Source organism: Pelophylax lessonae, assembly GCF_965119305.1.
Source record: "Pelophylax lessonae genome assembly, chromosome: 1".
Lineage (NCBI taxonomy): Eukaryota > Metazoa > Chordata > Amphibia > Anura > Ranidae > Pelophylax > Pelophylax lessonae.
In genome coordinates, this window is record NC_138768.1 from 412,981,097 (window position 1) to 412,998,528 (window position 17,432).

The 17,432-nt window shown below is 42.9% G+C and overlaps 1 protein-coding gene and 1 pseudogene across 2 annotated transcripts in view; one reads left to right on the forward strand and one right to left on the reverse strand.

Moving 5' to 3' along the window:
- Positions 1–17,432, reverse strand: part of CNTLN (centlein) — a 712,784-nt gene that overhangs the window by 459,091 nt on the left and 236,261 nt on the right. The gene's annotated exons all lie outside the window — the stretch shown is intronic.
- On the forward strand, positions 8,115–9,714 carry LOC309544396 (protein naked cuticle homolog 1-like; annotated as a pseudogene). The gene has a single exon. The product of its transcript is annotated as a protein naked cuticle homolog 1-like (transcript).

Genomic DNA, 17,432 nt, shown 5'->3' on the forward strand with positions numbered 1-17,432 from the left:
TGCTGTGTCTGTCAGTGAACCTCAGAGAAAAGGATTTTACGGTAAGACAAAAATCCAGTTTTCTCTTTCTTCACTGACAGACACAGCTTCAAGTCTTCAGACCATTGGGATGTCCCAAAGCAGTGCAACATGAGGGGTGGGAAAAAAAAACAGCAAACACACAAACAGAATTCCCAACAAGGTTAAACATAGACAACCAGGTAACAACAGGAGCTCAACTAGGAACAACTGGAGCTCACCACCAGAAAAAATGTTCACCCTCAAGAAGCGGAAGCCTCTGCAACCACAGCCTGCAAAATTTTGCGGCCAAACGCCGCATCCAAAGATGCAAGTAAATCCACTTTTTAAAATTTAGTGAATGTGTGCACAGACGACCAAGTAGCTGCCTTGCACACCTGAACCACCGACGCCTGATGACAGAAGGCCCATGAGGCACTAAGCGCCCTCTTAGGATGCGCTTTAACAGGGAAAGGAGGAACCTGAACCTTAATGGAGTAGGCCTGCACCCCAGCCCGCCTGATCCACTTGGAAATGGTCCATCCATAAGAACAAACAAAGAATCTGATTTCCTAATCGGTTCAGCCATCGCCAGGTAAACCCGAATTGCTCTTACCGCATCTAACGAATGTAAGGAAATTTCCTTAGGATGTTTAGGCTTAGGACATATAGATGGTAGCACAATGTCTTCATTTAAATGAAACCCAGAGAAAACCGTAGGAAGGAACACCTGACACTTTGAATCACCAAGTAAGGTGACCTGACAGGACAACGCAGCCAACTCCGACACGCAATGTGCGGAAGTAACAGCTACTAAGAAAGCAACCTTCTGCGACAAGGTGAGCAGCGAAATTTCTCAAATATTTTCAATAGGAGACCTTTGAAGCACTGACAGAACCAAATTGAGATCCCACGGAGGTACCAGTGATCGCACCGGAGGCGCAAGATGGCAAACTCCCTACACAAAAGTGTGAACCAAGGATTTCGCCACCAACGGCCTTTGGAAAAAAAATAGCCATCTACACCAATTGTAGAAATTCCAACAGGCAAGACACAGAAAAGGAGTGGGGAGTAACTGTCCCCACCGAAGACACAGTCGATTAAATACCTCCGGGTGAAGAGACCATTCTCCCGGATCCAACGTCTGCCGACTGAGATAGTCTACTTGCCAATTCTCCACCGTGGAATATGCACAGCAGAGAGATATTGTTCCGCCCACCTCAAGATTCTGGCCACTTTCCGGGTTACCAGGACACTCTTTGTGCCCCCTTGATGATTTACATATGCCGTAGTATTGTCTGACTGTATCCGCACAGGGCGCCCCTGCAGACGGTCTGTCCACTGAGACAGAAAAAGTCTGATTGCACGAGCTTCCAGGATGTTGATCGGCAACCTGGACTCCTCCCGAGTACAGACACCTTGGGCCGAACACACTCCCAAGACACCTCCCCATCCAGACAGACTGACATCCATGGTGATTACAGTACAATACAGGGGAAGAAAAGAATTTCCCAGACGTAGAGCCAGCGAGCAGAGCCACCACAGGAGAGATTCCCTTGACCCTGACTCAACAGAATCAGATTGTCCAATGACAGCGAATCCTTGTTCCATTTGATCAGAATCGCCCTTTGCAAAGGTCTGGTGTGGAACTGCACAAACAGGACCGCCTCAAAAAAGGTGGAGACCATCAGACACAGGACTTGCATGCAAGTCCTGTGTCTGATGGTCTCCACCTTTTTTGAGAGACGATTAATGGTTGGACAACAGGAGCCGAACACAGCCTCCTGAAGCTTCAGTAGTTTTGTCTGAGGAAGAAACACCCAAGCTGACGCTGAATCCAGCGTTAGACCTAAGTAGTCCAGCTTTGTGGACGGAGACAGTGCAGATTTCTGAAAAATCAGTCTCCAAGTCGGCTTCTAGAGCCGAAGAGGACTCTGCACGCAGAAGCAGATTGTTCAGGTAACCCAGCACGGCTATCCCATTATGCCGTAACAAGGCCAACACTGGGGCCAAAACGTTTGTGAACATTAGAGTAGTTGAAGCGAGACCAAAGGGTAACGCCACAAATTGAAAGTGCTCCTCACCCACGGCAAAACGAAGAAAACGCTGATGCCCAACATTATTAGAATATGAAGGTAAGCATCCTTGAGATCGATAGAAGCCATCAGATCTCCTTGATGAAGGAAAGCTACTACTGTGTGGATGGACTCCATTCGACATTTCTGAACCCGCACAAAATGGTTCAGAGCCTTGAGATCCAAGATCGGATGAACCTTGCCTTCCTTCCTGGGAACTGTAAACAGATTTGAATAAAAACCTTAGAAACGTTTCCACTCTGGAACCAACACAATAACTCCTTGTGCTAATAGGTCCTGCATTGCTCCGTAGAGGCCCTGTAGCCGCTCTGAAGACATGCGAAAGTTGGAAGGAAAGAACCTTGATATTGTAACCGAATTGAATCAGTTCATGGACCCATTTTTCCTGAATGAGCAAGGTTCTAGGATCCGGAAAAAAGACTAAGACGCCCCCTCCCACCCCAGATATGGGTGAGGGCACCCCTTAAGGTTGGGGAAGGCTTGTCTGCCGAACCAGACATGCCCGCTTTGGACTTACCATTACAGGGTCTCTTGGAGCCTCCCACAAAGTTACGGGTGGATCTCGAGCCCTTTTCCTGTGATCCAGACGGACAAAAGGGCCGCTTAGGAGCCGAAAAGAAGGGACCCCCTCTTATGACCAGGTTCCCTGCCCTTAGCAGCCTGTGGAAGCAAAGTACTCTTGCCTCCCATAAGGCCCTTAATGATCTCCTCCATAGAAGCAACGAACAAATGATCACCTACAAAAGGAAGATCAGTCAGTAACTTTTTAGAAGCCTGTTCAGCTGACCAGTAATTTAACCAGCTCATGCGGCAAAGAATCACCACCGTCACAAAAATCCTGCCAGCCAAGAGGGCTGCATCCAGGGATGCATCACAAATATACTGTAACTCTTGGATCAACTGATCCGCCAGCTCAGAAGGGTGTTGATTTCCCTCCGGATCCTAGCACAAAACCTTAGCCCATTCCGTTAAGGTCTGGGATACCAAGGTGATCGGAAATATCGGTCTTAAAATTGAACCAGCCACAGTGAAAACGTACCAGACCAGAGCCTCCGCTCTTTTGTCCACGGGGTCCTTAAAAGGCAGGGAATCTTCCATCGGCAATGTCCCTATTCAGCACAGAAACCTGAGACTCCTCAAAGGGATATCTTCTAGCAAAACGCTTCGGTATTCCAACCATGCATTTCGGGGGAACCCACTGACTAGTGAAAATCTCATCAAAATAGGCAGAAAAGGGAAAAACCTTATTCACCTTGGAAGATTTGCAGGTACCAAATTGCACCGGCGTCACCGACTCAGCAGCAGCTGAGTCCTCCAACTTTAAAGTTTCCCACATTCATACAATCAGGGCCTCAATCAGCGCTTTTTCATGTGCGACTGCAGAGGTGGAGGACTCATCCTCACTATTAGATCACTCAGCGTGCGTGGACGCAGACCCAGTGGGCTGACCATCGTCCGCATCGGCCAAATCCACCTCAGAAACTGGGGAAGCAGAGGATACAGGTGAGAGTGGGGGTGCTTCTTGCCAGGTCTCCTTTGCAGGGCCATATCCACTTTGGCTACTAGTGACTGCAGGGCTGCCGCCCACGGCGCTGTATACAGCAAGGAAGGATAGTGTACCCCCCAGAGACTCATCACCTGGTCTGGAAAGCGCCAAAACGATCTGCCACACTGTTGGAAAGAGGAAACGCTGACCTGAAAATAGAGGCCCCCACAGCCTCAGCACTGTTTCAGACTATGGGAAAATGGCCACCAATGCAAGTATATGGGAAAACCAAAAACATGGCCACTGAACTACAGAAACATGGCCGCCGAATGGGAATCACAGAGACCACTGAAAAATGGCGGGACCACGCGGCGCTTCCCGGAACCCAGGGAAATAATTTACAGACCCCAGGATAGAAACCCCTAGGGATCCCCCCACAGAACCCAGGTACGGACACCCTAACCGGGACCGACAGCGGCATCACCATGTAGCCCCCCTACCAGCAGCCAGAGGAGGGACAGGGGACAGGTGAGGGCATCCAAATTTAAAGGGGAACCACAAGGGGGAGGAAGGACACAGGGGGGCCAACCATTCCCAGGGGTGGGCCCGCGACCACCCCAACAATTCCCCAGGAAAAGAGTGGGGACACTACTCACCATACTATGGTTACCACTCTCAGCAGTCCAGCTCATCATTTTGGAATGGGGGTGCTGCGGCCTGAGATACGCTGTGACTCTGGCCATGACTGCTGTGGTGACCAGGGCTATGCGACCCTGCGAGTTGTTTCACTTGCAGGTCAGCCCCCGTCCAATGGGGCTATGTTGCGGCCAACCTAGTGAGGAGCTAGTAGTTGGGTCACGATCGCAGGCCAGACTGGGAAGACCGTAATGATCTAGAACATCCAGTGCGTTGCCTAGTCTGGCTGTTGATTGTAGTTCACACAGGAACAAAATAATAAAGAAAAAGAAAATAAATCTATTTAAATAGAAAACAATGCCAGGACCGCAGATCCCAGCAGAGAGCCAGGTCCTTACTCCTTAACTAGGCAGAAAAAACTGGAAGTCCAAAAGCAGGAAGTGATGGTATACCCTCTGGGACTGCCCAGGGGCATAACCAAAAAGGCTTCTGCCTACTACTACACCTATAGAGCAAGAGCATAAGCCCAATGGTCTGAAGACTTGAAGCTGTGTCTGTCAGTGAATGAAAGAAATAGAAGTTTAAAGAAAAACACCCCTCAAGAAGGAACACCCCCTCCTAAACAGCAGCCTGCAAAACTTTGCGGCCAAAAGAAGAATCAGCAGATGCCAAAGTATCTTCCTTAAAGATTTTTGTGAAGGTATGCAGTGCCGGCCATGTAGCCGCCTTGCAAACTTGCAATATTGATGCCTGACGACAGAAGGCCCAAGAAGCACTCAGCGCCCGAGCAGATTGCACCATGACAGGGACAAAGGTGGAACCTGACCATTAATGGAATAGGCCTGAGTCACCGTCTGCCTGGAGATGGTAGTCCAAGAAGCAACCAGCGAGTCTGACCTCCGAAAGGACTGCCAGATACATCCAAATCGCACGAACCACATCTAAGGTATGTAAAGCCAATTCCCTGGGATGAGCTGGCTTGGGACACAAGGAAGGCAACACATTGTCTTCATTCAAATAGAAGTCAGAGACAACTTTGGGCAGGAATGATGGACAGGGACGGAGAACCACTTTATCCCTATGGACCACTAAATAGGGACTGCTACCGGATAATGCCGCCAATTCCGATACCCTGCATTCCGAGGTAATAGCCACCAAGAAAATCACCTTATGGTATAATGTAGGCAAGAGAATCTCCCGAATATTCTCAAATGGAGGTTTTTGGAGAACCAAAAGTACTAAACTGAAATCCCATGGTGGCAAAAGAGACCGTATAGGTGGAACTACATTTCAAACATTTAAAATCCCTGTTTTTAACTTATAAACAACAAATGTCAGAAATAGGCCTGGTCCTTAATGCAGAGCCTGCAAGCGCAGCAGCTGATTAATAATTATAAAGTTATTAATCCCATTAGATTAATTTTGCACATGGACACAAAAAGCTGTATCTTCCAAATAACAAAAGGTAGGAATATGCAAAAAGTTTGTTAAAATCTCTGCAATGAACATTGATCCCCCAGAGGGGAATGTTTTTTTCTCAACAAAAATAGAGCTAATCTTTTAAGTGCAACAAAAACATTGCAAACAGGCAAGCTCTTTATCGCAGAAGAGAAATGTTATAGCATATGCCCATGTGAGGGCTGCAAACGCTGGGACACATAGGCTGCATGGACACAGTTACTATTCCGATTTTACAGCCATGTGAATGCAGGCGCACGGCCCTGTATACAGACAGTGTGCATTCAGGGCCATGCACCCACATGGCTGTCAAATTGGAAGCAGCAGCTGTGTCCGTACAGTCGCTGTATCCCAACTGAAGCGAACAGGACTGCCTGCACAGGAGTACCTTCTTTTGCTGTCAGTCTCCTTCAAATTCCTCTTTTTGCTATTGCAATCTGACTTCCTGCTTGATGGTGGATAAGTTCGCTCTCCATGGCCCCACTGTACGTAGGAACGTTGCCATCTCTTATTGCTAGCTCCCGAGGTGGACTAGGGGCTATGGGACTTGTAGTGTATATAAAGCAGTACACATGACTGCGACTAACATGCACTGCTTGTTCTAAACAAAACATTTAGGGGAAAAAGGAGAGGTACAGGAGCTCATGTAGGACCTTACAAGGAGGCAAAAAAACTTATTAAGAAATTAACGATTTCATGAAAATTAGATTACAGGGCCATTTAGTGGTGGAGGTGTATGGATTATATTTGCAGAAAAGGGTTATCATTTAGTGTCACTGAGTTCCAGAGCTATTTAGGCTTATAGTCTATTATAACAGCAATAACTGATATTTATAAATACAAAACAAATCGAACAATTGGAACAAATAATGCTTTCTTTGGCAACATTGCCTGCAATTTTTTTTGAATATTTTAAAAGGTAAAAGGAAGTTCAGTTTAGTGTGACCAGGCAAAATTCTAAAGCAAGCATTACTATACATATATTATACATCTAATATGTTTTTGGTACAAAGCATAATGAAATTCCACAAAAAAAAAATAGGTACGTATGTAACAATGTCATCTGACGCATCTGCACAGCCTATATTTCGGATCCCCTGGAGCCCAGAATGCACGTGCAGAGCGATCTCTGATCAGGAGTGATTTACACAATGCCTCCCTCTCAACACAATAGCATCATATGGAAAGTGGAGACAATGGAAGCATCAGGGACACTTCTGTGAAAATCATTGTCACCAGGTATATGGCCTTTGGCAGACCCTACCCCTCAGCTGGCTGACGGCTTCCATTCATGGAGTTGGGTTGTGCCATGACTGTTCAAACACAGAGAGATGGGGGGAAAAGGAGAGGGCTCCCTACACAGGTCGCCCTGCAAGGGCTTCGCTAAAGGTCAGTTCAGGTCTGAATTTTCTCATCTTTCCTTATCTGATTGTGCCACTGTCTCAGGCATTGTGTCTAGGTAGGATTTTGCAGCAGCCATTTCTTGTCTGTATGAACAGTTTTCAGGGGATTTCATTGGCTTGAAAGTCCTGAGGTACATAAGGGGGCACTCTCCAGCCACTCCTCTCCTGTTACAGGATATGGTGAGGAGGAAGAAGAAGCTGACAAGAATCTGGAGTATTCCTTGGAAGAAAACTCTTAGGTGGCTAAGGGGCCTAGCCTATCGCAGGTACAAAGGAACCTAATTGGTCTTTTAGTGGATGCCATCCGTGCATATTTAAAGCTGCCGCTTCGAGGATTTTTTTTTCCCCAAAGGGGAAGTCGGCAAAGCATCCTAATTCCTTCCAGCTGCATCCTTATTTGTGAAAAAGTGATGTATGTGGATTGGCCTTACCTTTTTTGTCTTATAAGTAGCTCGCCCAGCCCCCCATGGAGGAGTAGTTCATCTTAGTCAGATAGACCTCTGTCGACTTCCAAGAAGCATTCCTATGGTCAAATGCAGGCCTCATGCTCGAAACAGAAGTCTGCTATCCAGTTCCTCTTCCCATCCAGTTCCTCTTCCCAGTGAAGATGGATAGGGCCATGGATGGATGGTGGATAGGGGAGCGGTGATAAGCCTACGTTGCTGTCTGGACTCAAGATATCACAGATAAATGGGTCTACAGCCTAGGTAAGCAGGGGTTACAAGCTGGAGCTATGCTGCTTTCTCCCTCCATGCTTTATGCGCTCAAATGTCTCTTAGATGCCACAAAAACAAGTGACCTTCTTTGCAGAACTGTAAATGCTGTTGTCTCAGGGTGTCATCGCACCTGTGCCAGAAGGTGAGAGGTTTCATGGCTTCTATTCCTCTTTATGATTCCCAAGCCAAAATAGAGAAAGCTGGTCTTAAATGGTGATTGCTTCACATTACCAGGTAGACAATCTGGCGTCAGTGGTGATCAAAAATGATTATATAGGCTCCCCCTCCTCGTGTAGCCCCTCACCCTCTGTTCTGTGTCTGGCAGAGTGTTGGTTTAGTGTGTACTAGGCAGGATGCTCGTCTATGAGGTGTCAACGCTCCTAGGACCCAGATCGTATGAGCGGCGTGTGCAGAACTTACGTAGCAGATGGATTGTCCGATCTCTGGATTGTAATGTGTGTCTGATGTTGTGGATCCCGAGAGATGGAGAAACTTTACTCCAAGCACGCTGCAGTCTGCAAACCCAGAGAAAGCCCTGAAGGTGACAGTTTTGCAGTAAATGCTCGCTTGACTCAGAAAGGCATATTAGATTGGATTGCCAAGCAGAAGACTTCTGCAGCTCCCATTCACAAGCCTGGGTGCAAAAGGGGCCCATTGGGGAATATTTGAAAGGAAGCTATTGGAGAACATTTTGACCTAAAAGTTGCTCTCCTCACTGAGAAGAGTGAGGGACTTTTCACCTGTGAAGAGAAAAAAAACGGGAGAAAGGGATACAGATGGATGTGCGAAGAAACAGCTGAAATTTGAGGAACTTCTGTGTGATGTTTCCATGCAAAAGGGCAACCGACAAGAATGGACCTTCACGTTATACGATTTTGACAACAGTGGAAGAGTTACACGAGAGGACATTACAGGTTTGTATCATACTAAATATGAAGTCTTTGATGCATCCGTGAATCATTCCAGTAGCTCCAGTAAAACCCTGAGAGTCAAGCGGTCAGTGCCTCCAGATGCTATCCTGAAGAAGAGAGCCACCCTGCTCAACCATGCAGAGGTGCAAAATGGGAGACACAGAAGTGACAGCAAGGTCAATAAAGACCTCTGAAAACAGGAGTGGATTAGGAAGACATAACCCAGCTAAAAATGAAACAGAACAGACAGAATGTCTGAGGCAATGTGTGGATAAAAACATTGAAAGGAGAAACCACTATTTGTATGTTGCAGGAATAGAGAACTACACTTCAAGGTTTGGACCAGGTTCTCTAACCACAGGCAAAAAGACAGATTCCCATGCAAGACCTTCTAATCAGATGAGATCTCAGTCCCATGAACCATAAACTCCATCCACCAGCGGAGGTCCCAGGCACTGGATCCTGAGCAGTTTAGTCTTCTAGACCCTTCTCCTCCAAAAATGGTATAAGTTCAACAAAGGCAAAGAGGCCAGGAGTCCAACAAACATTCTGTAAGAAGCCCCAAAGTTTCAGCTAAAAATGTTACTGCATTGATTAGCCAACTAGGAAGGAGACCAATAAGCAAACCTAGCCATGCTATGTCAATTCCTGTGACTTCTCCAGCTGCTCTTATGGGACAGGGTTATCCATACCATCCTTTACCACCTCAGCAGCCACACAGAAAGAGCAAACAGAAAGCTAAGGAAAGTCACCAGATGTGCAAAACCTTCCAGTCTCCTGTAAATGTTGTGGAGAATAAGCATGTGAGGGATCTGCCAAGCATTTTACTTTATAAAGGTCATACTGGACATCGGATACAAAGACACGAGGCACCATCATCACCATGAGCATCATCACCACTATCATAATTTCTACCAAACACAAAGAATCATCCATTCCAAGGAAGGAGAACAGTCCACTATTTTGAAATATTTTCTTGTGAAGAGAATTGCATTATCAGTAAGAAAATAATTTGCCTGACTTTTAAGGTATATTCGTTGGCAGGCTGTATGGCATCACAGTGGACTTTGGATACAGTTTATAAAGATCTTCAAGCACTTTCTTTACATTTGACATATGAATGGACATTCAATGGTGTTAATATACAGTCAGACCTTTTGCACAGAAGCCTTTAGCAGAAATAAACAAATCTGAACAGTTTCTTACATCAAAAAAATTTCATGAACAAACAAAAAAAAAACACGAACCGCAGACTACCTCTAGTATTTTTCATACTTTGTGTTAGTTCATGATTTTCATTATAAAACAGGTAAACTTACCTTACATGCAAACTCACTACCTTACATGCAAACTCACGTGTGTGTGCGCTTGTGTAAATGCATATGTATGACCTTTTGTGTGTATGCATTTAAATTATTTACCCATTTTGTATGTTTATAAAGGAGAAAAATGCCAACATATTTACTTAGTAAAATCTTCCTATTCTTCTGTAAAGAAAAAAAAATGGCTATATATACATCTTAATTTTCAAGCCCCACCAATGGTTTCTGTTTTGCTATGGATGATCAGCACCACCAAAAAAAAAAGAAAAAAAACTTAAAGACTATATCAGGGTTTGACAAATCCAAAATCGCCATGGTGACTAGAAATTGCATCCTGGCGCCTGGGCTTTTGTCAGCACATTCCCAGGCGTGAGCAATTCCTATTGCATGACACTGGGCAGCTGGTTGCCGAACATGTGGTCGGCTAGTTCTGGGTGGGAGTTTATTGACGTCCTCCTAGAACCCTGCCCCCCTTCAGCCACAGCTGATCACAGATCAAGATAAAGGGCATATCAAAGCAGCTCTTCACAAAATGATCAGCTGTGTCCAATCACAGCTGATCACATTGTAAACAGACTTGCCCGTTTATGGGCAGTACTTTCCTTACACAGCGCGAGGAAGGGAGAGCTGGTAACTGGCAATTCTGACAGGAACATTCACACTGGTAATCAGTGCCTGATTATAAGTGCAGCCTACCAGTGCCGCCTATCAGTGCCCATCAGTGCCTCATCAGTGTAGACTATCAGTGCCCATCAGTGCCTCCTCATCAGTGCAGTCTATCAGTGCTCATTAGCGCCACTTATCAGTGGCCTTCAGTGCAGTCTCATTAGTGCACATCAGGGAAGAAAAAAAAATTACTTTTTTGCAAAATTTTCAGAAATTATGAAAAATGTTTTTTTCCTCCAAAATTTTAAGTCTTTTTGTTTAGCAAAATATAAAAACTGAGTGGTGATTAAATACCACCAAAAAAAAAAGCTCTATCTGTCTCAAAACAAATTATTAAAATGTACGTTGGGTACAGTGTTGCATGACGGCACAATTGTTATTCAAAGTGTGACAGCGCTGAAAATTGGCCTGGGCAGGAAGGGGGTGAAAATTCTGGTAGTCAAGTGGTTAACATGTGAAACTAAACAAAACAAAACAAGCTTACCCACAGCAGAGCTTAAGTTTTTTTTTTCTTTCTCCACATACCGGCACCTCCGTGTTGTCTCCATAAACCTGTGTTGTGCATCTATAAAGATACACATCAGGGCTACATAAGAGCAGGGGTTTTGTCTTTGAAAACAAAGCTTTGCTAGTTAAAAGAAAACTGGCTCCTAACTTTTTTAGCTGGCTTTTAGAGCAAGAAAATTTTAGTGATTCAGTTTGATTCAGTTTTAATAGAAAAAGTCAAGACATGAAAACAAGCCGAAGTATCATATGCAATCTTTTGGTAAATATGGCATAACTTACAGGATAAGGGGCTTAGTGCATTATGGTCAGTCATAGTTCTACTGATTTTAAAAGACAACACAGGCCAGCACACATTTTGACGCCTCGAATGTTAGATCTGTTCCTGGGTTTATCTGACCCCTGGTTTCAAAAAATATCACCAATTTTTCACTATCAGCTTTTGTTTTTGAGATACAGCATACATGCCATATACCACTCTTCACTCTGGTCGTCCCTCAAAAATCAGGAATTTAATATAGCAAAATCCATTTGGATAATTCAGGAAGCACCATTCTGAAGTAGCCATAATCTCTACAATGCTCAAGCTGCAAAAATGGAACATGAGAGGCAATATACACATATCTCCTATACAATCATAACTATAATAACGTTAATAAATTACACTTTAGAAATCCAATGTTTCTCATGTAAAATTACAGTTAAAAGAATGTAAACACACTATATCTGCTAACTTGTAATCAAAAACCAACTAGGTAACAGAAGAACAAGTTGATAAGCAAGATCTTTTCAAAACCTGACTACAAAAATTATATAAATAATTTGACCATAGCTAAGAAACTAGAGCTGATGCAGTCTAACCAATGCAATTTTCAGAACTGGTGCCCCAATTAACCCTAAGAACAGGTCTAAAAGCAAGGCACCAAGATTTTTTTTTTTTTTGGGCTATGTAATTATAAAAAAAGAGGCTGAAAAATAGTTCTAGGAATATTACATATAGTTTAGCCAGGTAAACTATATGCAACATGCCTACATATATGTCTGAATAGTGGCCAGAATTCATACATAGATAAAATTAGTATATAGTTTTCAGACTTGCCAAACTTCCCATCATAAATCTCCAACCTACATAGTCCTGCTGAAAAGCCAACAGAATATTTTAACATGCCATAAAGGCTTCAATGTGTTCCTCTGTGTCTTGGTTTTACTTTTTTTCTAGAAACCAGACTTTCCTGAGATTTTGGGTAAACCCTCTGCAACATGCCTGCACACTATACAATAAAAGTGACCTCAATGACTACTGAAACACTCTTACTTGAGAGAGTAAGCAGCCAATCAGTGCCTCTACTTCATACAGATCCCATCATCTTTGTAACTGGCAAGAAAGACTATGGGGGCCATAACCTTGAATATAGGAAGGTATTGGGGCTCTCTACAGATTTACAAAGGCGGCAGCAGAGGGGATGAAGAGGACCTTAAATTCTTGATCCTACAGATACATGGACACAGACATATCCTTATCTCGCTTCTAACTGTATCTGGAAAAGTGTTGCCATATATACTTAATAATTACAGTGCTCTGTACATGTTCATGCTTATAAATAAGCTCACAGGCAGCACTGTACAATGTAATGTAGGTAAAAAATATGAACTGCCATCAGACAGCCACAACCTTTAACCTTAGAAGACCTATCCTCTGTCTTTAAAAATGTCACTCTTAGAACCAATTAAGCTCAGATGCAAGCTTTAAATTGTAAGGTTACATCACAAAGGCTAACTAAAATGTCAGGATTCACTGATCATTTTGCACAATGCTGGGTCTTAAAGTTAAAAATATTCCTACACGCAAACCTCCGATGTCACCTGTAAAGACATAAAAGCTATCCATTAGTACAAGTAGCTAGGGAGCCTTCCCCAACATTATAATCTCCATACAGTAAAATCTCAATCATGCTCAGACAAATTCACTAAAGTGTGGTTTTCAATCTGCTAACTATGCATTCCATAATAGCTTGTAATTATTAAAAACTGACAAGGAAGCTATGCCACCTGTGTTTATGTGAAGCCAGGTAATGAAAAAACAACAACACTGTCATCACCTCTCAATTCCTGATTGCATTATCAAAACTGTAGCAGAGTTTGGCATCTGGGTGTGACCTTGTTAACTGCTAGGGTAATTAAGTTTATTCTGTTGGGAAAAAGGATGATAAATTATTAGCAAGAAGATTTTGTTCACATTTTATTAAATTGGCCTGTCAAAGGGTCGGCCAAATTACCAAGGGCCTCGTTTATTGGAGACCAGCCATATTGCCACATCTGTTACAATTATTTATAATTTCAGCAGTTGAAAACCAACTGAGTTAGGCATCCGCCATGTAAAGTAATTTACAAATTATCTGATGAGGGAGTGTTTTAGCTTTTCCCTCATTTCTAGCCAGCAGAAAGCCGCGCTGTAATTACAGAACACGATTAGGTTCTTTGGGGAACTTAACTTGCACTCGTAGCCATAGTAAGATGCAGCAAGAACATATGGAGGAGCTTGTGCTTTAACTCCCTGAAGCTCGTGACCCGCCTGCCGCTGAGCCCTTGAGTTGAATTTGAATGAGAGTGCCATGGCTAATGTTCTACACATGCACCATTTATGCCACAAAACAAATCGGATCACTGTTAATTATGTAGCAGCTATAATCAGGCCTTCACATCTGTGTAATGTGAGACGCAGTAGGCTGTATTCCAGTAATGTATGACTACCTTTGGGTCACAAATTGTGAGCCATATTGCCTCGGTTGTAGTTTACTGAAATCAAAGCAACTCCTCTGATACAAGTCCAAAACAAGGATATTTTTTTCCAGCTGTTTCTACCTCCTTTTTTTTTAATTTTGTCTTTCGGAACAAGAGCTTTTCTTCATCAGCTATTGACCAGGGTAGTTAAAGCATATGGCGCCAGTTCATTAATGAACACTAACACCAAGCGCTCTAATTTAATGAATCCGCTTGAGCCATAAAAATCAGATTATGTTTATGCCTGTCATCTCTTTTTCCCCCTCTGCGATGTTGTAAATTGAGAGCACTGAACTTAAATGTACTTGCCTGGGCTTTTGCAAAAGGCTGTAACATCTTCTAAATAATGTATTCGAATTATGTGTGTGTGTGCACGCATGTGTGTGCAAAAAGCAGGCAGGTGAAAAACATATAGAAAGCAGCTGCTCTTCCTTTTTTATTGGAGTTATTATGGCATTAATTGAAGCTAGGGCTACCATTTATCTTTTAGAAAACACAACCTGGCAACCACCTTTTCAAAAACACTTTATTCAATGAAAAATCTTCCTTATAGAAAATCAGCTAAATATGCTGCACCCAGATGGCAAAGCAGCTACAGTTTAATTAATCCACCTTAAGTCATTGAGTGTTCAGTATGGGTAATAACATTTTGAATAATTACAGACAAAAATGTTTTGAATTTCATTACTGAAACAAAGCAGAAGCACTACAAAGAACATGGGAGAAACTTCCAGATAACCACCTTGGGTGTTAGCCTGCAATGCCAATACAGGTTACAATGCTGCTAGTGAAAAACATTGAAGTATATGGACTGTCCATTATTTCCAAATCTGCCTTGCATAAGCAAGAACACACAATGGAAAGTTTAAAATGGATAAAAAAATTGAACTATGAACAATAAAAGCATTCGTTCTCAATAATGGAAAAACGAAAAGTCCTGTATCTTACATACATTCATACTGTAATCTAGGTAGAATATAGAATTCAACTGAAAAAATACACCCTTACCTGACCAGTTGCATTCTCTGTGCCAGTTGTAAGTGTGCTTTACTTTTTCTTCTCAATACAGCACAATAAATACATTGCAAATGCACCTTAAGTTCATCCAAAATGCCTGTGTATACTACCACTATATGACTGCTTGTAAACCTATGTGTAAGTGCAAATAATTAGCCAGTTGATTAACCAGCACCCTGATTTTACACCTGCAAAATGGAGATAATAGGCTTCCACTGCACTGCTAATCAGCAATCCCAGGTCTCTGACCTTCCACTACTTGCCACACTCTTTAAAAAAAAAAAATTGAAGGAAAGATACAGACACAAAAATTTGACTTTCTTTGTAGCTTGCAATAATCTTTACTTTGTATGGGTACCACTGGAAAGTACAGACAAAGTATGAGTAGACAGAACACTATACATGAAGCTATGACACATAATTGGTTGGCCTTTTAGAACCGTTTCAGCAAGCACTTTTGCTTCCTGGGTTTGAAATTAGAATGTCTTCTTCCAAACCATCTTGTTACCATAAAAAAAAAAGGGGGGGGGGCACACTTCATATTGTTTATACTTCCTTAAAGCAGAACTTTATCCTTAACAACTTGATAAAGGATAATTTTCTTTAGAAATAATGTTTCTTTATACATTCCACATTAATAATCACACTACCAAAATTAGTGTGTGCTGCAAATTGCCTCCAACATTGCTCCTGTTTCTTCTCGCTAGAGGCTGCCATTTTGCTGAAGCCCAGAGTCCCTGAACAACAGTAAATCATAAAGCAGAACTAAACTCATTGATTTAACGGTTTCAAAAAACAGTTATATTCCTGGAATACCAGGATTGCCAACTGTCCCATTTACATGTGTTCTCAACCGAACTGTAAAAAACCATCAAATGGCTGGCGTCCTAACAGATCACATGTGCAGCACCATGGCAGTTGAAGATTAAAAAGAAGCAGCTTCTTTGTCTATAAAGAATAGGAGGGTTTATTTCCACTTTAAGGCTGTCAGCAGATCGGCCTCTACAAATTTGGCACAGTGCCTTAAAATATAGAGCAACTGAGCAAATGCAGAACAGGGTGAGTAACACAGTGTATTACTGGATTTTAAACAGTATAGGCACTTATCTGTAATGTTTTATATACAGTATCTCAAAAAAGTGAGTACACCCCTCACATTTTTGTAAATATTTTTTCAATCTTTTCATGTGACAACACTGAAGAAATGGCACTTTGCTACAATATAACGTAGTGAGTGCACAGCTTGCATAACAGTGTAAATTTGCTGTCCCCTCAAAATAACTCAACACACAGCCATGAATGTCTAAACCGCTGGTAACAAAAGAGAGTACACCCCTAAGTGACAATGTCCAAATTGGGTCAAATTAGCCATTTTCCCTCCCTGGTGTCATGTGACTCTTTAGCGTTGTAAGGTCTCAGGTGTGAATGTGGAGTAGGTGTGTTAAATTTGGTGTTATCGCTCTCACTCTCTCATACTGGTCACTGGACATTCAACATGGCACCTCACGGCAAAGAACTCTCTGAGAATCTGAAAAAAAAAAAAAAAAAATTGGTGCTCTACATAAAGATGGCCCAGGCTATAAGAAGATTGCCAAGATCCTGAAACTGAGCTGCCGCTCGGTGGCCAAGACCATACAGCGGCTTAACTGGAAAGGTTCCACTCAGAACAAGCCTCGCCATGGTCGACCAAAGAAGTTGTTGACTACACGTGCTCAGCATCCTATCCAGAGGTTGTCTTTGGCAAATAGATGTATAAGTGCTGCCAGCATTGCTGCAGAGGTTGAAGGGGTGGAGGGTCAGCCTGTCAGTGCTCAGACCATACACTGTACACTGCATCAAATTGGTCTGCATGGCTGTTGTCCCAGAAGGAAGCCTCTTCTAAAGATGATGCACAAGAAAGCCCGCAAACAGTTTGCTGAAGACAAGCAGACTAAGGACATGGATTACTGGAACCATGTCCTGTGGTCTAATGAGACAAAGATAAACTTATTTAGTTCAGATGGTGTCAAGCATGTGTGGCAGCAACCAGGTGAGGAGTACAAAGACAAGCGTTTCTTGCCTACAGTCAAGCATAGTGGTGGGAGTGTCATGGTCTGGGCCTGCATAAGTGCTACCAGCACTGGGGAGCTACATTTCAATGAGGGAACCATGAATGCCAACATGTACTGTGACATACAGTGCCTTGAAAAACTATTCATACCCCTTGAAATTTTCCATATTTTGTCATGGTACAACAAAAAACGTAAATATATTTTATTGGGATTTTATGTGACAAATCAACACAAAGTGGCACATAATTGTGAAGTGGAAGGAAAATGATAAACGGTTTTCAAATGTTTTTACAAATAAATATGTGAAAAAGTGTGGTGTGCATTTGTATTGATCCCCCTTTACTCTGATAACCCTAACTAAAATCTAGTGGAACCAATTGCCTTCAGA